The sequence below is a fragment of the Pristiophorus japonicus genome, chromosome 9 (assembly GCF_044704955.1).
Source record: "Pristiophorus japonicus isolate sPriJap1 chromosome 9, sPriJap1.hap1, whole genome shotgun sequence".
Taxonomy (NCBI): Eukaryota; Metazoa; Chordata; class Chondrichthyes; family Pristiophoridae; genus Pristiophorus; species Pristiophorus japonicus.
In genome coordinates this window covers 72,663,303-72,678,478 of record NC_091985.1, presented here as the reverse complement: position 1 = coordinate 72,678,478, position 15,176 = coordinate 72,663,303, and the positions used below count along the sequence as shown (strand labels likewise).

At 47.1% G+C, this 15,176-nt stretch overlaps 1 protein-coding gene across 3 annotated transcripts in view; it reads right to left on the bottom strand.

Moving 5' to 3' along the window:
* The window catches only part of ush2a (Usher syndrome 2A (autosomal recessive, mild)), a 1,282,968-nt gene that overhangs the window by 526,155 nt on the left and 741,637 nt on the right, over positions 1 to 15,176 (bottom strand). The window lies entirely within an intron of this gene.

Genomic DNA, 15,176 nt, shown 5'->3' with positions numbered 1-15,176 from the left:
TAAGGAAGAACAGCTAACAGTTTTCTAGGTTGGCAGTAAAAAGACATGGGCGAAATTTCCCTGTTGTGTGCCTCCCATTAACGCCTCCGGGGGCACTAACGGGGTGTGAACCTGTTTTCGGCCGGGGCCGGGGGGGGGGGGGGGGGCGGGGGGTGGTGGCGGGGGGCGGGGCGGGGGGTGGGGGTGCTACGGGCACCCGCAAAATTGCGCGCAGTTAGTAGTGGAAGCATGAACTTGGTAGCGCCGCACCCCGCCATGCAACCAGTGATGACGCATTGCCGTGCGCCGCGAACCCGTTGTACCCCACGGCGAATCCTTTCCGTCCCATGGTGGAAATTGGCCAGCACCCCGTGAGGCTGCCACGCACGGTGTCAGCACAAACCTCGCGGGTCACAAACTGGGCCGACCTCTGCTCCCAGGGTGGAAGCTAAAGGGGACTCGTTTTTGGCCGACTCATTGGTCGGCCCACCTTGGTGCTCCGTAGTGTGGTCCAGGCCACCATCTTGCAGCCTGGCTTTCCATCTCAGTGCCAGGCTGCGGCCACGGCACCACCCCGCTTTGGTGGCCCTGTGGAGGCCATCAGAGACCCTACAGAGTGCACAGTGGCCCTTCCCTTTAACAGAAGGGGAGGGGTGCTGTTCCCACCCAAGTAGCGCCCCGGATACCTTCACAGGAAGTGGAGCACGCGACAATACGCTCCACTTCCTGTGAGGGGCGGTAACCCCAATTTCGTGGCCAGGGCGGGACTTCCGTGCCAGTTGCAGGAAGTCCCTCCCCAACTGGCTTACCACCGCCAAACGGGACGCTGGGGAAGTTCTCCCCTACTGAGATATCCGCCCAATTGTCAACAACAAAGCTCTGGATCTTCTGAAGGAAGAAACATCAAAAGATCATGCCCGAGAAGAAGAAAGAGACCATCAGAGAAAGAAGAGAAAGAAAGCTGTAGACTGCAGGAAGATTTCAATGGACTGGTCAGGTGGACAGAAAAGAGGCAAATGGAATTCAATCTGTAAAAGTGTGATGTAATGCATTTGGGGAGGGCTAACAAAGCAAAGAAATACACAATAAATGGCAAGATACTGAGATGTGTAGAGGAATAGAGGGACTTCGAAATGCATGCATACAGATCTCTGAAGATAACAGGACATGTTGATAAGGTGGTTAAGAAGGCATACGGGATACTTTCCTTTATTAGTCGACTAATAGAATATAAGAGCAGGGAGGTTATACTTGAATTGTATAAAACACTAATTAGGCCACAGCTAGAGCACTGAGTACAGTTCTGGTCACCACATTACAGGAAAGATGTGATTGCACTAGAGAGGGTGCAGGGGAGATTTACAAGGATGTTGCTTGGACTGGGGAATCTTAGCTATGATGTAAGATTGGATAGGCTGGGGTTGTTTTCTTTTGAACAGAGGAGGCTGAGGGGAGACTTAACTGAGATGCATAAAGTTATGAGGGGACTAGATAGAGTGGATAGGAAGGACCTATTTCCCTTAGCAGAGAGGTCAATAACCAGGGGGCATAGATTTAAAGTAATTGGTAGAAGGATTAGAAGGGGGTTGAGGAGAACTTTTTTCACGCAGAGGTTGGTGGGGCTCTGGAAGTGATTGCCTGAAAGGGTGCTAGTGGCAGAAACCATCATCACATTTAAAAATTACTCGGATTTGCGCTTGAAGTACCGTAACCTACAGGGCTATGGACCAAGAAGTGGAGGCCGGAATCTTCCCAGACCTGTGAGTGCAGATTTGGAGGCAGGCCCGCTGTCAAAATGGCCCTGATTGACAGCGGTCGGAATGCTGTTCTGAACCTGCCTCCATGTGAGTTTCTGACCTGTTACATTTGAGTTCAGATCGCAGACTCGACAGCAAGTGGCGGGACAGGTAATTAACATAATTAAAAGGTATTTAAATGCTAGTTAAGAGGCTTAAAAGCAGGCACATACAATTTTACCAACCTTTTGACGGCTTTGCCGTCCCTCGGGTTTCATGCCAGGTAAGTAGAATCTGGTTCTCAGTGACTCACTATTGCTTTGGCTAGTTGACAGCTACAGAGGTGCTATAAAAGCTACCATTTCACAGCTGTTCCCTTTCCAATGTCAGAAGCTAAAGCCTTCAGGTTTTGGAAAAGATTTGTGAGTTGTATGCACTTTGGAAGTATTTGCAGTGAACTCTCTATTCGCTGTCACCTCTTTGGAGCAACCTCTCTCACCATTGACAGGGCACTTCCGTCATCTCAATCTTACCTGCCATCTATTCCAGCCGAAAAATTCTCATCTCGGTCCTCAGAATCCCACCACGATTAACCCCAACATCACTAAACACAACAGCATCATCAGGCACACCAGCATCACCAACAACAACACCAACCTTCTCCGCAATCACCTGATGCTACACAGTACACAGGAAATCAGCATCCGACCATATTGCTGCCCGGGAGGCCAGTGATGGCCTCACTGTCATGTATGTAACCTTTATGTAACAACACTGCAATACTGTATATACTTGAGAAATGCACACCTTGACCACATGGGGTGAACTTGTGGGAGACACTCCTCACCTGGTCATCCAGGTATATAAAGGGAGGTCCCACGCAGGGTCATCACTTCTTGGTCCTGTGAATAAAGGTGCAGGTCACAGAGTGACCTTGTCCATAGAATGTGCTTCGTGTGTATTTGTGGTATTGTGTAAGGACTTTACAGTGGTGACGAGAAACGGGAATCAACGACCCACGAGAATGACCACAGGTAGCACAGAGGAACGGTACTGTGTTGGTGAGGACTGGGACGATTTCAGGGCCTGATGGACTGCATCCCAGAGTAATTCAGGAGGTGGCCTTGGAAATAGCGGATGCATTGACAGTCATTTTCCAACATTCCATTGACTCTGGATCAGTTCCTATCGAGTGGAGGGTAGCCAATGTAACCCCACTTTTTAAAAAAGGAGGGAGAGAGAAAGCAGGGAATTATAGACCGGTCAGCCTGACCTCAGTAGTGGGTAAAATGATGGAATCAATTATTAAGGATGTCATAGCAGCGCATTTGGAAAATGGTGACATGATAGGTCCAAGTCAGCATGGATTTGTGAAAGGGAGATCATGCTTGACAAATCTTCTGGAATTTTTTGAGGATGTTTCCAGTAAAGTGGACAAAGGAGAACCAGTTGATGTGGTATATTTGGACTTTCAGAAGGCTTTCGACAAGGTCCCACACAGGAGATTAATGTGCAAAATTAAAGCACATGGGATTGGGGGTAGTGTGCTGACGTGGATTGAGAACTGGTTGTCAGACAGGAAGCAAAAAGTAGGAGTAAATGGGTACTTTTCAGAATGGCAGGCAGTGACTAGTGGGGTGCCGCAAGGTTCTGTGCTGGGGCCCCAGCTGTTTACATTGTACATTAATGATTTAGACGAGGGGATTAAATGTAGTATCTCCAAATTTGCGGATGACACTAAGTTGGGTGGCAGTGTGAGCTGCGAGGAGGATGCTATGAGGCTGCAGAGTGACTTGGATAGGTTAGGTGAGTGGGCAAGTGCATGGCAGATGAAGTATAATGTGGATAAATGTGAGGTTATCCACTTTGGTGGTAAAAACAGAGAGACAGACTATTATCTGAATGGTGACAGATTAGGAAGGGGGAAGGTGCAGCGAGACCTGGGTGTCATGGTACATCAGTCATTGAAGGTTGGCATGCAGGTACAGCAGGCGGTTAAGAAAGCAAATGGCATGTTGGCCTTCATAGCGAGGGGATTTGAGTACAGGGGCAGGGAGGTGTTGCTACAGTTGTATAGGGCCTTGGTGAGGCCACACCTGGAGTATTGTGTACAGTTTTGGTCTCCTAACTTGAGGAAGTACGTTCTTGCTATTGAGGGAGTGCAGCGAAGATTCACCAGACTGATTCCCGGGATGGTGGTACTGACCTATCAAGAAAGACTGGATCAACTGGGCTTGTATTCACTGGAGTGCAGAAGAGTGAGAGGGGACCTCATAGAAATTTTTAAAATTCTGACGGGTTTGGACAGGTTGGATGCAGGAAGAATGTTCCCAATGTTGGGGAAGTCCAGAACCAGGGGTCACAGTCTATGGATAAGGGGTAAGCCATTTAGGACCGAGATGAGGAGAAACTTCTTCACCCAGAGAGTGGTGAACCTGTGGAATTCTCTACCACAGAAAGTAGTTGAGGCCAATTCACTAAATATATTCAAAAGGGAGTTGGATGAAGTCCTTACTACTCGGGGGATCAAGGGGTATGGCGTGAAAGCAGGAAGGGGGTACTGAAGTTTCATGTTCAGCCATGAACTCATTGAATGGCGGTGCAGGCTAGAAGGGCTGAATGGCCTGCTCCTGCACCTATTTTCTATGTTTCTATGTTTCTATGTTTCATTGAGAGGTTTCAGCAGAGCTTTGTGACGAAGGACTGGCTGGGAGATGCAGCGGCCGACAAGCGAAGGGCTTATCTACTGACCAGCTGTGGACTTATGCGCTCATGAAAGACCTGCTAACACCCGAGAAGCCGGCGGAGAAAACCTTTGAAGAGCTCAGCAAGCTAATCAGTGAGCACCTCAAACTGGTGAGCAGCGTACATATGGCCCGACACAGATTCTATACCCACCGACGTCGGGAAGGACAGAGCATACCGGACTTCATTGCGGACCTCCGCCGCTTGGCCAGCATCTGTAAGTTTACAGACGCCTGCAGGGGGGAGATGCTAAGGGATTTCTTTATTGAGGGCATCGGTCATGCCGGGATTTTCAGAAAGTTAATCGAGACCAAGGACTTGACCTTGGAAGCGGCGGAGTTGCTGGCTCAGACTTTTATGGCGGGGGAGGAAGAAACCAAGATAATATCCGCGCGCAACTCTGACTCCAACGTGGCGATGGATCAGGGGGTCAATATCATAAACGCGACTCAGAGCCCAGCAGGTAGTCAAGGGCAGTTCGACACACCCCAGGCAGCAATAGACACCAGAACAGGTTTTCAACACAGACAATGGCAGGCTGAACGGACATTTATGCCATCCCAGTGGACAATGCGTTCTGAGATGGGGCCATTGACACCCACCAACAGGGTGCTCAAGAGCAGTCAAAGGGACAATCAGCGAGGAATGCCTGGTAACAGCTCTTTTGTTCACAACAATGGGAATCTCAGTTTATGCTGGAGATGTGGGGGCAGACATGCTGCTCGGACTTGCAGGTTTCAACAGTTCGCCTGCAGAAATTGTAACCTCACTGGTCACTTAGCCAGAATGTGCAGGAAGCCTGCGGCCAGGCTAATTTATGAAGCGGATGGACCAGAAGAGGGGTCTGCGAGGCAGGATGATGCGTGGGGCAAATCAATGGACGCTGAAGTTCAGCGGGTTCATGTGGCAAACATTCACAGCTCATATACCAAAACGCCACCTATGATGATGAAGGTCCTATTAAACGGCAACCCGGTATGCATGGAACTGGACACAGGGGCCAGCCAGTCACTCATGAGCGTTCAACAATTCGAAAAGCTATGGCCACTCAAAGCCAGCAGACCTAAACTAGAACGAATTGAGACTCAATTACGGACGTACACCAAAGAAATCATTTCAGTGCTAGGCAGTGCAATGTTGGCTGTCACACACAATGGATCAGTCAACTGGCTGCCGCTCTGGATTGTCTCGGGCAGTGGTCCCGCACTGTTGGGGAGGAGCTGGCTAGCTGAGATGAACTGGAAATGGGGGGATGTGCACGCAGTGTCATCTGTGGAGCGAAGTTCACACTCACAGGTCCTACAGCAATTTGAGTCGCTATTCCAACCTGGCATCGGGACGTTCAAAGGTACCAAAGTAGTGATTCGCATCACCCCGGACGCCAGACCAGGGCACCACAAAGCCAGAGCTGTGCCGTATGTGATGCGGGAGAAAATTGAAAGTGAATTGGACTGTTTGCTGAGAGAGGGCATCATCTCGCCCGTTGAATTCAGCGACTTGGCGAGCCCCATTGTTCCTGTCCTAAAAGCGGATGGCTCAGTCAAGATCTGTGACGACTACAAGGCCACTATCAACCGGGTGTCCCTACAAGACCAATACCCGCTTCTGAGAGCGGAGGATCTTTTTGCCACGCTGGCAGGCGGCAAGCTGTTCACCAAGTTGGACCTCACTTCAGCCTACATGACCCAGGAACTGGCCGACGAATCCAAACTACTGACCACAATCACCACGCACAAGGGACTGTTTGTTTACGACAGGTGCCCGTTTGGCATTCGATCAGCGGCCGCGATCTTTCAAAGAAACATGGAAAGCCTGCTCAAATCCATTCCTGAAACGATTGTATTCCAGGATGATATCCTCATCACGGGTCGGGACACCGAGGAACACCTCCACAACCTGGAAGAGGTGCTACGCCGACTGGACCGGGTAGGCCAGCGACTCAAGAAGCCCAAGTATGTGTTTTTGGCTCCCGAAGTCGAGTTTCTGGGCAGGAGGGTTGCTGCAGACAGGATTCGGCCCACCAAATCCAAAACAGAGGCGATTCGACGAGCGCCCAGGCCCGGCAACACATTGGAGTTGCGTTCATTTCTGGGACTCTTGAACTATTTCGGGAACTTTCTGCCGAACTTAAGCACATTGTTGGAGCCGCTACACGTGCTCCTGCGTAAGGGTTTTGGGGGAACTGTCAAGAACGGGCTTTCAATCGAGCGCGTAACCTACTCTGTTCAAATAAGTTGTTGACCCTGTATGATCCCTGTAAGAAATTGGTTCTGACATGTGATGCATCGTCCTATTGGGTTGGGTGCGTGTTGCAGCAGTGCAATGCTGAGAGGCAACTCCAACCTGTGGCTTATGCCTCCAGGTCGCTCTCTCAAGCAGAACGTGGATATGGGATGGTTGAGAAGGAAGCACTCGCATGTGTCTATGGGGTGAAAAAGATGCACCAGTACCTTTTTGGCAGGAGGTTCGAATTAGAAACAGACCACAAGCCGTAAACATCCCTGTTGTCAGATAGCAAGGCTGTCAATGCCAATGCGTCAGCTCGCATACAGTGATAGGCTCTCATGCTGACTGCGTATGACTACACCATCCAGCACCGGCCTGGCACTGAAAATTGTGCTGACACGCTCAGCAGGCTTCCATTGGCCACACTGAGGGGGCAGCGGAGCAAAGCGCTGAGATGGTCATGGCCGTTGATGCCTTTGACAGCGCAGGCTCCCCTATCACAGCCCGCCAGATCAAAATCTGGACCAACAGAGATCCCCTCCTATCTCTGATTAAGAAATTTGTGCTGACTGGGGATTGGGCACCCGCACACAGAGCATGCCCTGAGGAGGTCAGACCGTTTCACAGGCGGATGGATAAGCTCTCCATCCAAGCCGACTGCCTACTATGGGGCAGTCGGGTAGTCATGCCCCAGAGGGGCAGGGAAGCTTTCATCAGGGAACTCCACAGCGAGCACCCAGGCATCGTGCTGATGAAGGCCATTGCCCGGTCACACGTTTGGTGGCCGGGAATTGATTCAGACCTGGAACACTGTGTTCGCAGGTGCACGATGTGTGCCCAGCTGGGTAATGCCCCCAGGGAGGCCCCGCTCAGCCTGTGGCCCTGGCCCACCAGGACATGGTCACGCATTCACGTAGACTACATGGGCCCATTCATGGGGAAAATGTTTCTCATTGTGGTTGATGTGTACTCGAAATGGGTCGAGTGCATCATTTTGAATTTGTCCACTGTGGAGAGTCTACGTGCGATCTTTGTGACCCACGGTTTGCCGGACATCCTTGTTAGCGATAATAGCCCATGTTTCACTTGCTACAAATTCCGGGAGATCATGTCGGGTAATGGCATCAACCATGTCAGGACAGCACCGTTCAAGTCGTCCTCCAATGGCCAGGCGGAACGTGCGGTCCAAATCATAAAACAAGGCATGCTCAGGATTTAAGGTCCCTCCCTTCAATGCTGCCTAGCGCGCTTCCTGCTGGCCTATAGGTCCCGACTGCTCTCACTCACGGGGGTCCCACCCGCGGAGCTCCTTATGAAATGTACACTCAAAACTCAGCTGTCCCTCATTCATCCTGCCTTGTCCGACATTGTTGAAGGCATGCGCCAGTCCCAAAATGAGTACCATGACCGTAATTCAAGGGGGAGATGTATAGAAATTGGTGACCCCGTATTTGTTCTCAATCACGCTTTGGGGCCCAAATGGCTTGAAGGTACTGTAATAGACAAAGAGGGGAATAGGGTCATCGTGGTTAAACTTAACAATGGGCAGATATGCCGCAAGCATCTGGACCAAGTAAAAAAAGGTTCAGCATGGACTCTGAGGAACCTGAGGAAGATCATGAGATGGTATTCACACCACCGCCAGTGAACGAGCAACAAGAACAATCAGCAGCATGCACAGTCCCTGCGGTCAGCCCGGAATCACCACAGGGGACCGACACGCAGGCCAAGGTTCAATTGCCAGAGCCCCAATTGCGGTGCTCTACGAGGGAGCATAGACCACCCGAAAGACTTAACTGTGATCCCAATAAGATGTTGGGGGGGGGGGGGGAGGTGATGTCATGTATGTAACCTTCATGTAACAACACTGCAATACTGTATATACTTGAGAAATGAACACCTTGACCACAGGGGATGAACTTATGGGAGACACTCCTCACCCGGTCATCCAGGTATATAAAGGGAGGTCCTACGCAGGGTCATCAATTTTTGGTCTTGTGACTAAAGGTGCAGGTCGCAGAGTGACCTTGTCCATAGAATGTGCCTCGTGTGGATTTGTAGTATTGTGTAAGGACTTTACACTCACCATGGCTATTTTACTTCACTTGATGCTGAACACGCTGATTACCACATGATGCGCCAGATTGGCACCACCCCACACCAGTGGGGGTGCCCTTATGTCTTACCATTCACTACAATTCACTAAGCCAAAGGTGCTCACAAATCTGTCCAAGAAAGCAAAGTCCTGAAAATTATGGCCCAGAAATTCTGGTCTCCTGGGTCCGTACAGAGTGTGTATGGGCTGAAAACAATGCGCATGTGCTGAAAATCGGCTTTTCAGATCTGTCAAGCTGGAGCGTGACAGATCCTCCGCATCTCGGGAACGAGGACATTCGCATGGGCAAGATTGCGGTATTTACCCATATCTTGCCCAGCGGATGTCCTCAAAACTCTTGCATCTGATAAAAGCAGGCGCATAGCCTACTTTTACAGATGTAAGAGTTTTAAAATACACAAAAACATAATTAAATTAAATTTTAAAAACACATTTTATTGTTAAAAACCCTCCCCACTACAGTAAGTTTATTTTAAATCATAATTAAAAAAACTTTGACAAATCGGAAAAATATATATTTTTTATAATACATAAATAACTCATTTAAATTAATAAAAATATGTGGTGTATTTTTTCTATTTTTTATTAGTGTTTTGGGTATTTGGGGGGGTTTCTCAATCATAATAATGGGAACTCCAACTTACGGAGTTCCCATTATTATGAATGAGTATATACTTTACCTGGATTGGTTGCCCAGAGCCATGTGACTGCCGCTCCAGCCCTGCAGACATCCTGACATGCATGTGCTCCGACGCGCAGTCAGTGGATACCTCAGGACTGGGATCTCACGTGGGCACAGCAGGTTCTGGTAAGTGTACATCTTTTTAAACCTTTTTTACCCGATTGCCTGTGGGAAGCAGCCGACTGGGATTTCTAGGCCAAAGATTTTAACGTTTGACAACACATCCACATTAACTATACATGAGCATTGGCTAAAGTTCCTAAGTGCCTACCCTTGTGTGTTGCTAGTTGCTATGATTGGACAAGGATGAGGGTGAGTGTGAGGGGTGGCTAGTGAAATGGGGAACTGATAATGTAGATAGATGATGTCCCTGCTTGTGCCCTCCTGTGCAATGTGCAACCAGGCTGTGTGGTGTCCTGAGGAGGTCCCTTCCACCCATGAGAAGGGAAGAGGACCTCCCTGCGTGCTGTGACTCCCTGCATAAGCATCTGGAGGGAGTAAGGGAGACCCTGGGTGCAGCCGTGCACCTCTGTGCAGTGCTTCTCAGAGTTTTCAGCTCCTCAATGCTGCAGAACAGTGACAGAAGAACTGTCAAAACTATTGTGGGCATGGTCCCTTTAAGGAAACCGGCTGATGACACATCATCATATGACGTCATCAGACCGGCATCCTCTTAATTGGCCAGGAAGCCCGCAGGGTGGGTGTAACAAGCCCAAGCATGGGAAGATTACGGAGAGAGATCGGGTTCGAGTCGGGAGCGGGTTGTCAACAACCTACCCCGGCCACATCGATCCTGCCGTGTGTGGAGAAATCGCATCCGGAAAGTGGGATTAGGCTGGATAGCTCTTTTTCGGCTGGCACAAATACAATGGGCCGAATGGCCTCCTTCTGTGCTATAAATCTCTATGATTCTATGAAGACTTTCACTGATTAAATCAGTGTTATCAAACCTTATTCTTAACTTTTATATATAGTTTTTCTATACTGGGTTAAAATAAATTGAAAAAAAACCACTGCGAAAGAAAAAAGACTTCTGATTATTATGAGATTCTCTGCTTATTAACGAGTGAAACATATGCAACTATCAAATACTTTGCAATTGAATAAACATTACATATCTATATGTTTCAGCCTCCACTGTTCTTGGGATCCCCTATTTGAAACTGTTACAGATAAGGATTGTCATTATTTTGTGAAGCAGCTATTCCACGACTTACAGAAATTGGAGGTTAGTGTCAAATCTATTTAATGATTGAAAGTTTCATTTAATTTTCATAATTTTTCTGTTGGTTAAGTCATAGTTTAAATGGGAAAAGGATCGAAAACACCAGAACTATTGTCAGTGATGTACATATTCTTACTACATGGCTATCCCAAACAAATAACATATTTTTCCTTTCCCAGCATAAAATAACAGTGCTTTGGATTTTTCATGATGTTAGATATTAGCTTGATGCCTTCCTGTAATATGGTTTGTGACAATCTATTCCCATCCCATTAGTGGTAACAAGGCAATCTTGCGCATTCCAAGGATTACGTTATTTGCATAAGATCAAGCATCCAGGACAAGAAAAACAGATCGCAGTGGATGCATTAGAAATGGATCAACAAACATTATCTGAAGATGTGTTACAAGAAATTACATCTGCTGTGTGGGAGCCTACCTGATTACTGTCAAACAACCTATAACTTACAATAAAGGTTATAAATGATGCGCTATTTTCCAATTGATTTCCTGCTATTGTTGGGGAATTTCATTGATCTTATTTTACGAAATAAACAGATGAACACTAAAAGATTAGAATGATACATAATTTATAGCCAGTTAACGATTTTTTTTCAATTATTTGCCTGTAAACTGAAGTGCACTTTATGGGACACACAAAACACTTCAACCAATTTCTTGCTATAATTAAGAAAGTGTTTTGCATAAATGGAAAATGGAAGGAACTAATATGTGGCGACTATGGGATATCAAATTACATATACAAATACATTTTGGGTTATCAAATAATACAAAATTAGCTACACCATGGATATGTACGATATAAAAGAAAAGATATGTATGCAGTGTTAAAGATCAAGGGGGTGCATTTCCATGGGGATTCTCCCGATCATCTGGCGTAACTTTGACAGAAGATCCATGGAAACTCTGGAGAAACGGTGTAAAAGACGCTTACTTCATTTCTCTGGGGTTTCCATGAATCTTGCATCAAAATTACAATGGATGATTGGAAGACCCCTGTGTAATTCCAACTCCAAGGGTTCAATTCTAATCAGCTTTCATCAATCTTAAAAACATAGAAACATAGAAAATAGGAGCAGGAGTAGGCCATTCGGCCCTTCGAGCCTGCACCGCTATTCAATAAGATCATGGCTGATCATTCCCTCAGTACCCCTTTCCTGCTCTCTCTCCATACCCCTTGATACCCTGAGCCGCAAGGGCCATATCTAACTCCCTCTTGGATATATCCAATGAACTGGCATCAACAACTGTCTGCAGCAGGGAATTCCATCGGTTAACAACTCTCTAAGTGAAGAAGTTTCTCCTCATCTCAGTCCTAAATGGCCTACCCCTTATCCTAAGACTACGGTTCTGGACTTCCCCAACATCGGGAACATTCTTTCCGCATCTAATCTGTCCAGACCCGTCAGAATCTTATACGTTTCTATGAGATCCCCTCTCATCCTTCTAAACTCCAGTGAATAAAGGCCCAGTTCATCCAGTCTCTCTTCATATGACAGCCCAGCCATCCCTGGAATCAGTCTGGTGAACCTTCGCTGCACTCCCGCAATAGCAAGAACGTCCTTCCTCAGATTAGGAGATCAAAACTGAACACAATATTCCAGGTGAGGCCTCACTAACGTCCTCTACAACTGCAGTAAGACCTCCCAGCTCCTATACTTAAATCCCCTTGCTATGAAGGCCAACATACCATTTGCCTTCTTCACCGCCAGCTGTACCTGCATGCCCACTTTCAGTGACTGATGAACCATGATACCCAGGTCTCGTTGCATCTCCCCTTTTCCTAATCTGCCACCATCCAGATAGTGTTCTGCCTTCGTGTTTTTGCCCCCAAAATGGATAACCTCACATTTATCCACATTATACTGCATCTGCCATGCATTTTCTCACTGACCTAACCTGTCCAAGTCACCCTGCAGCCTCTTAGCATCCTCCTCACAGCTCACACCGCCACCCAGTTTAGTGTCATCCACAAACTTGGAGATATTACACTCAATTCCTTCATCGAAATCGTTAATGTATATTGTAAAGAGCTGAGGTCCCAGCACTGAGCCCTGAGGCACTCCACTAGTCACTGCCTGCCATTTATCCTGACTCTCTGCTTCCTGTCTGCCAACCAGTTCTCTATCCACATCAGTACATTACCCCCAATACCATGCGCTTTGATTTTGCACACCAATCTCTTGTGCGGGACCTTGTCAAAAGCTTTTTGAAAGTCCAAATACATCACATCCACTGGTTCTCCCTTGTCCACTCTGCTAGTTACATCCTCAAAAAATTCCAGAAGATTCGTCAAGCTTGATTTCCCTTTCATAAATCCATGCTAACTTGGTCCAATCCTGTCACTGCTTTCCAAATGCGCTGCTATTTCATCCTTAATAATTGATTCCAACATTTTCCCCACTACTGATGTCAGGTTAACCGATCTATAATTATTCGTTTTCTCTCTCCTTTTTTAAAAAGTGGTGTTACATTAGCTACACTCCAGTCCATAGGAACTGATCCAGAGTCAATAGACTGTTGGAAAATGATCACCAATGCATCCACTATTTCTAGGGCCACTTCCTTAAGTACTCTGGGATGTCGACTATCAGGCCCCGGGGATTTATCGGTCTTCAATCCCATCAATTTCCCTAACACAATTTCCCGCCTGATAAGGATATCCTTCAGTTCCTCCTTCTCACTAGACCTACTGTCCCCTAGTACATTCGGAAGGTTATTTCTGTCTTCCTTCATGAAGACAGAACCGAAGTATTTGTTCAATTGGTCTGCCATTTCTTTGTTCCCCATTATAAATTCACCTGAATCGACAGCAAGGGACCTACGTTTGTCTTCACTAATCTTTTTCTATTCACATATTTATAGAAGCTTTTGCAGTCAGTTTTTATGTTTCCTGCAAGCTTCCTCTCATACTCTATTTTCCCCCTCTTAATTAAACCCTTAGTCCTCCTCTGTTGAATTCTAAATTTCTCCCAGTCCTCAGGTTTGTTGCTTTTTCTAGCCAAATTATATGCCTCTTCCTTGGCTTTAGAACTATTCTTAATTTCCCTTGTTAACCATGGTTGAGCCACCTTCCCCATTTTATTTTTACTCCAGACAGGGATGTACAATTGCTGAAGTTCATCCATGTGATCTTTAAATGTTTGCCATTGCTTATCCACCGTCAACCCTTTAAGTATCGATTTGAATCCCTCCCTTCTGCACCACTGCTCAAGCCATGTATTCATCTTAGCTATCCTGTGATTCCTACTCTGACTAGCATGTGGCAATGGTAGCAATCCTGAGATTACTACTTTTGAGGTCCTACTTTTTAATTTAACTCCTAGCTCCCTAAATTCGTCTCGTAGGACCTCATCCCATTTTTTACCTATATCGTTGGTACCTATATGTACCACGACAACTGGCTGTTTACCCTCCATTTTCAGAATGTCCTGCACCCGCTCCAAGACATCCTTGACCCTTGCACCAGGGAGGCAAAATACCATCCTGGAGTCTCGGTTGCAGCCGCAGAAACGCCTATCTATTCCCCTTACAATCGAATCCCTTATCACTATCACTCTCCCACTCTTTTTCCTGCCCTCCTGTGCAGCAGAGCCAGCCACGGTGCCATGAACTTGGCTGCTGCTGCTCCCCTCTGATGAGTCATCCTCCTCAACAGTACTCAAAGTGGTGTATCAGTTTTGCAGGGGGATGTCCGCAGGGGATCCCTGCACTACCTTCCTTGCACTACTCTTCCTGTTGGTCTTCCATTCTCTATCTGGCTGCAGACCCTTTACCTACGGTAAGACCAACTCACTAAATGTGCTATTCACATCATTCTTAGCATCGTGCATGCTCCAGAGTGAATTCACCCGCAGCTCCAGTTCCGCAATGCGCTCCATCAGGAACTGCAGGCGGATACACTTCCTGCACACCTAGTCGTCAGGGACACCAGAGGCGTCCCTGACTTCCCACATAGTACAGGAGGAGCATAACATGTGTCCGAGCTCTCCTGCCATGACTTAATCCTTAGATATACTTCAACTGGCAACAACAATGCTAAATGTTACTCACTGATAAAGAAAAGAAATAGCGCACAGTAAGATAGCTTTATCCTAAATGAGCTACAAGTTCTGAAGGCTGGTGAGAAACTAGTTTTGAATGAAGCCCAAATAGCACAGCTTGTTTACAACATTTCCTTTCCATATTTAGCATGTGAGTTTGAAGTCTGCTCTCAAAAGGTCTCTTCAACATCTGGTCACCATTTCTTTAACAATAGCTATCCATCCTCTTGGACCCCCAATACACAAATCCCAGTGACTGACCCAAGTATCCAGCTGGCAAGATGAAGAGAAACTGTTGGAGACTCCAAATAAAGTCTTGTGTGTGGTTGTAATTTATGAGGGAATCTTAAAAATTCAGCCCACAGTCATAGTTACAAAGGCAGCCTTTTTAAACACACACACA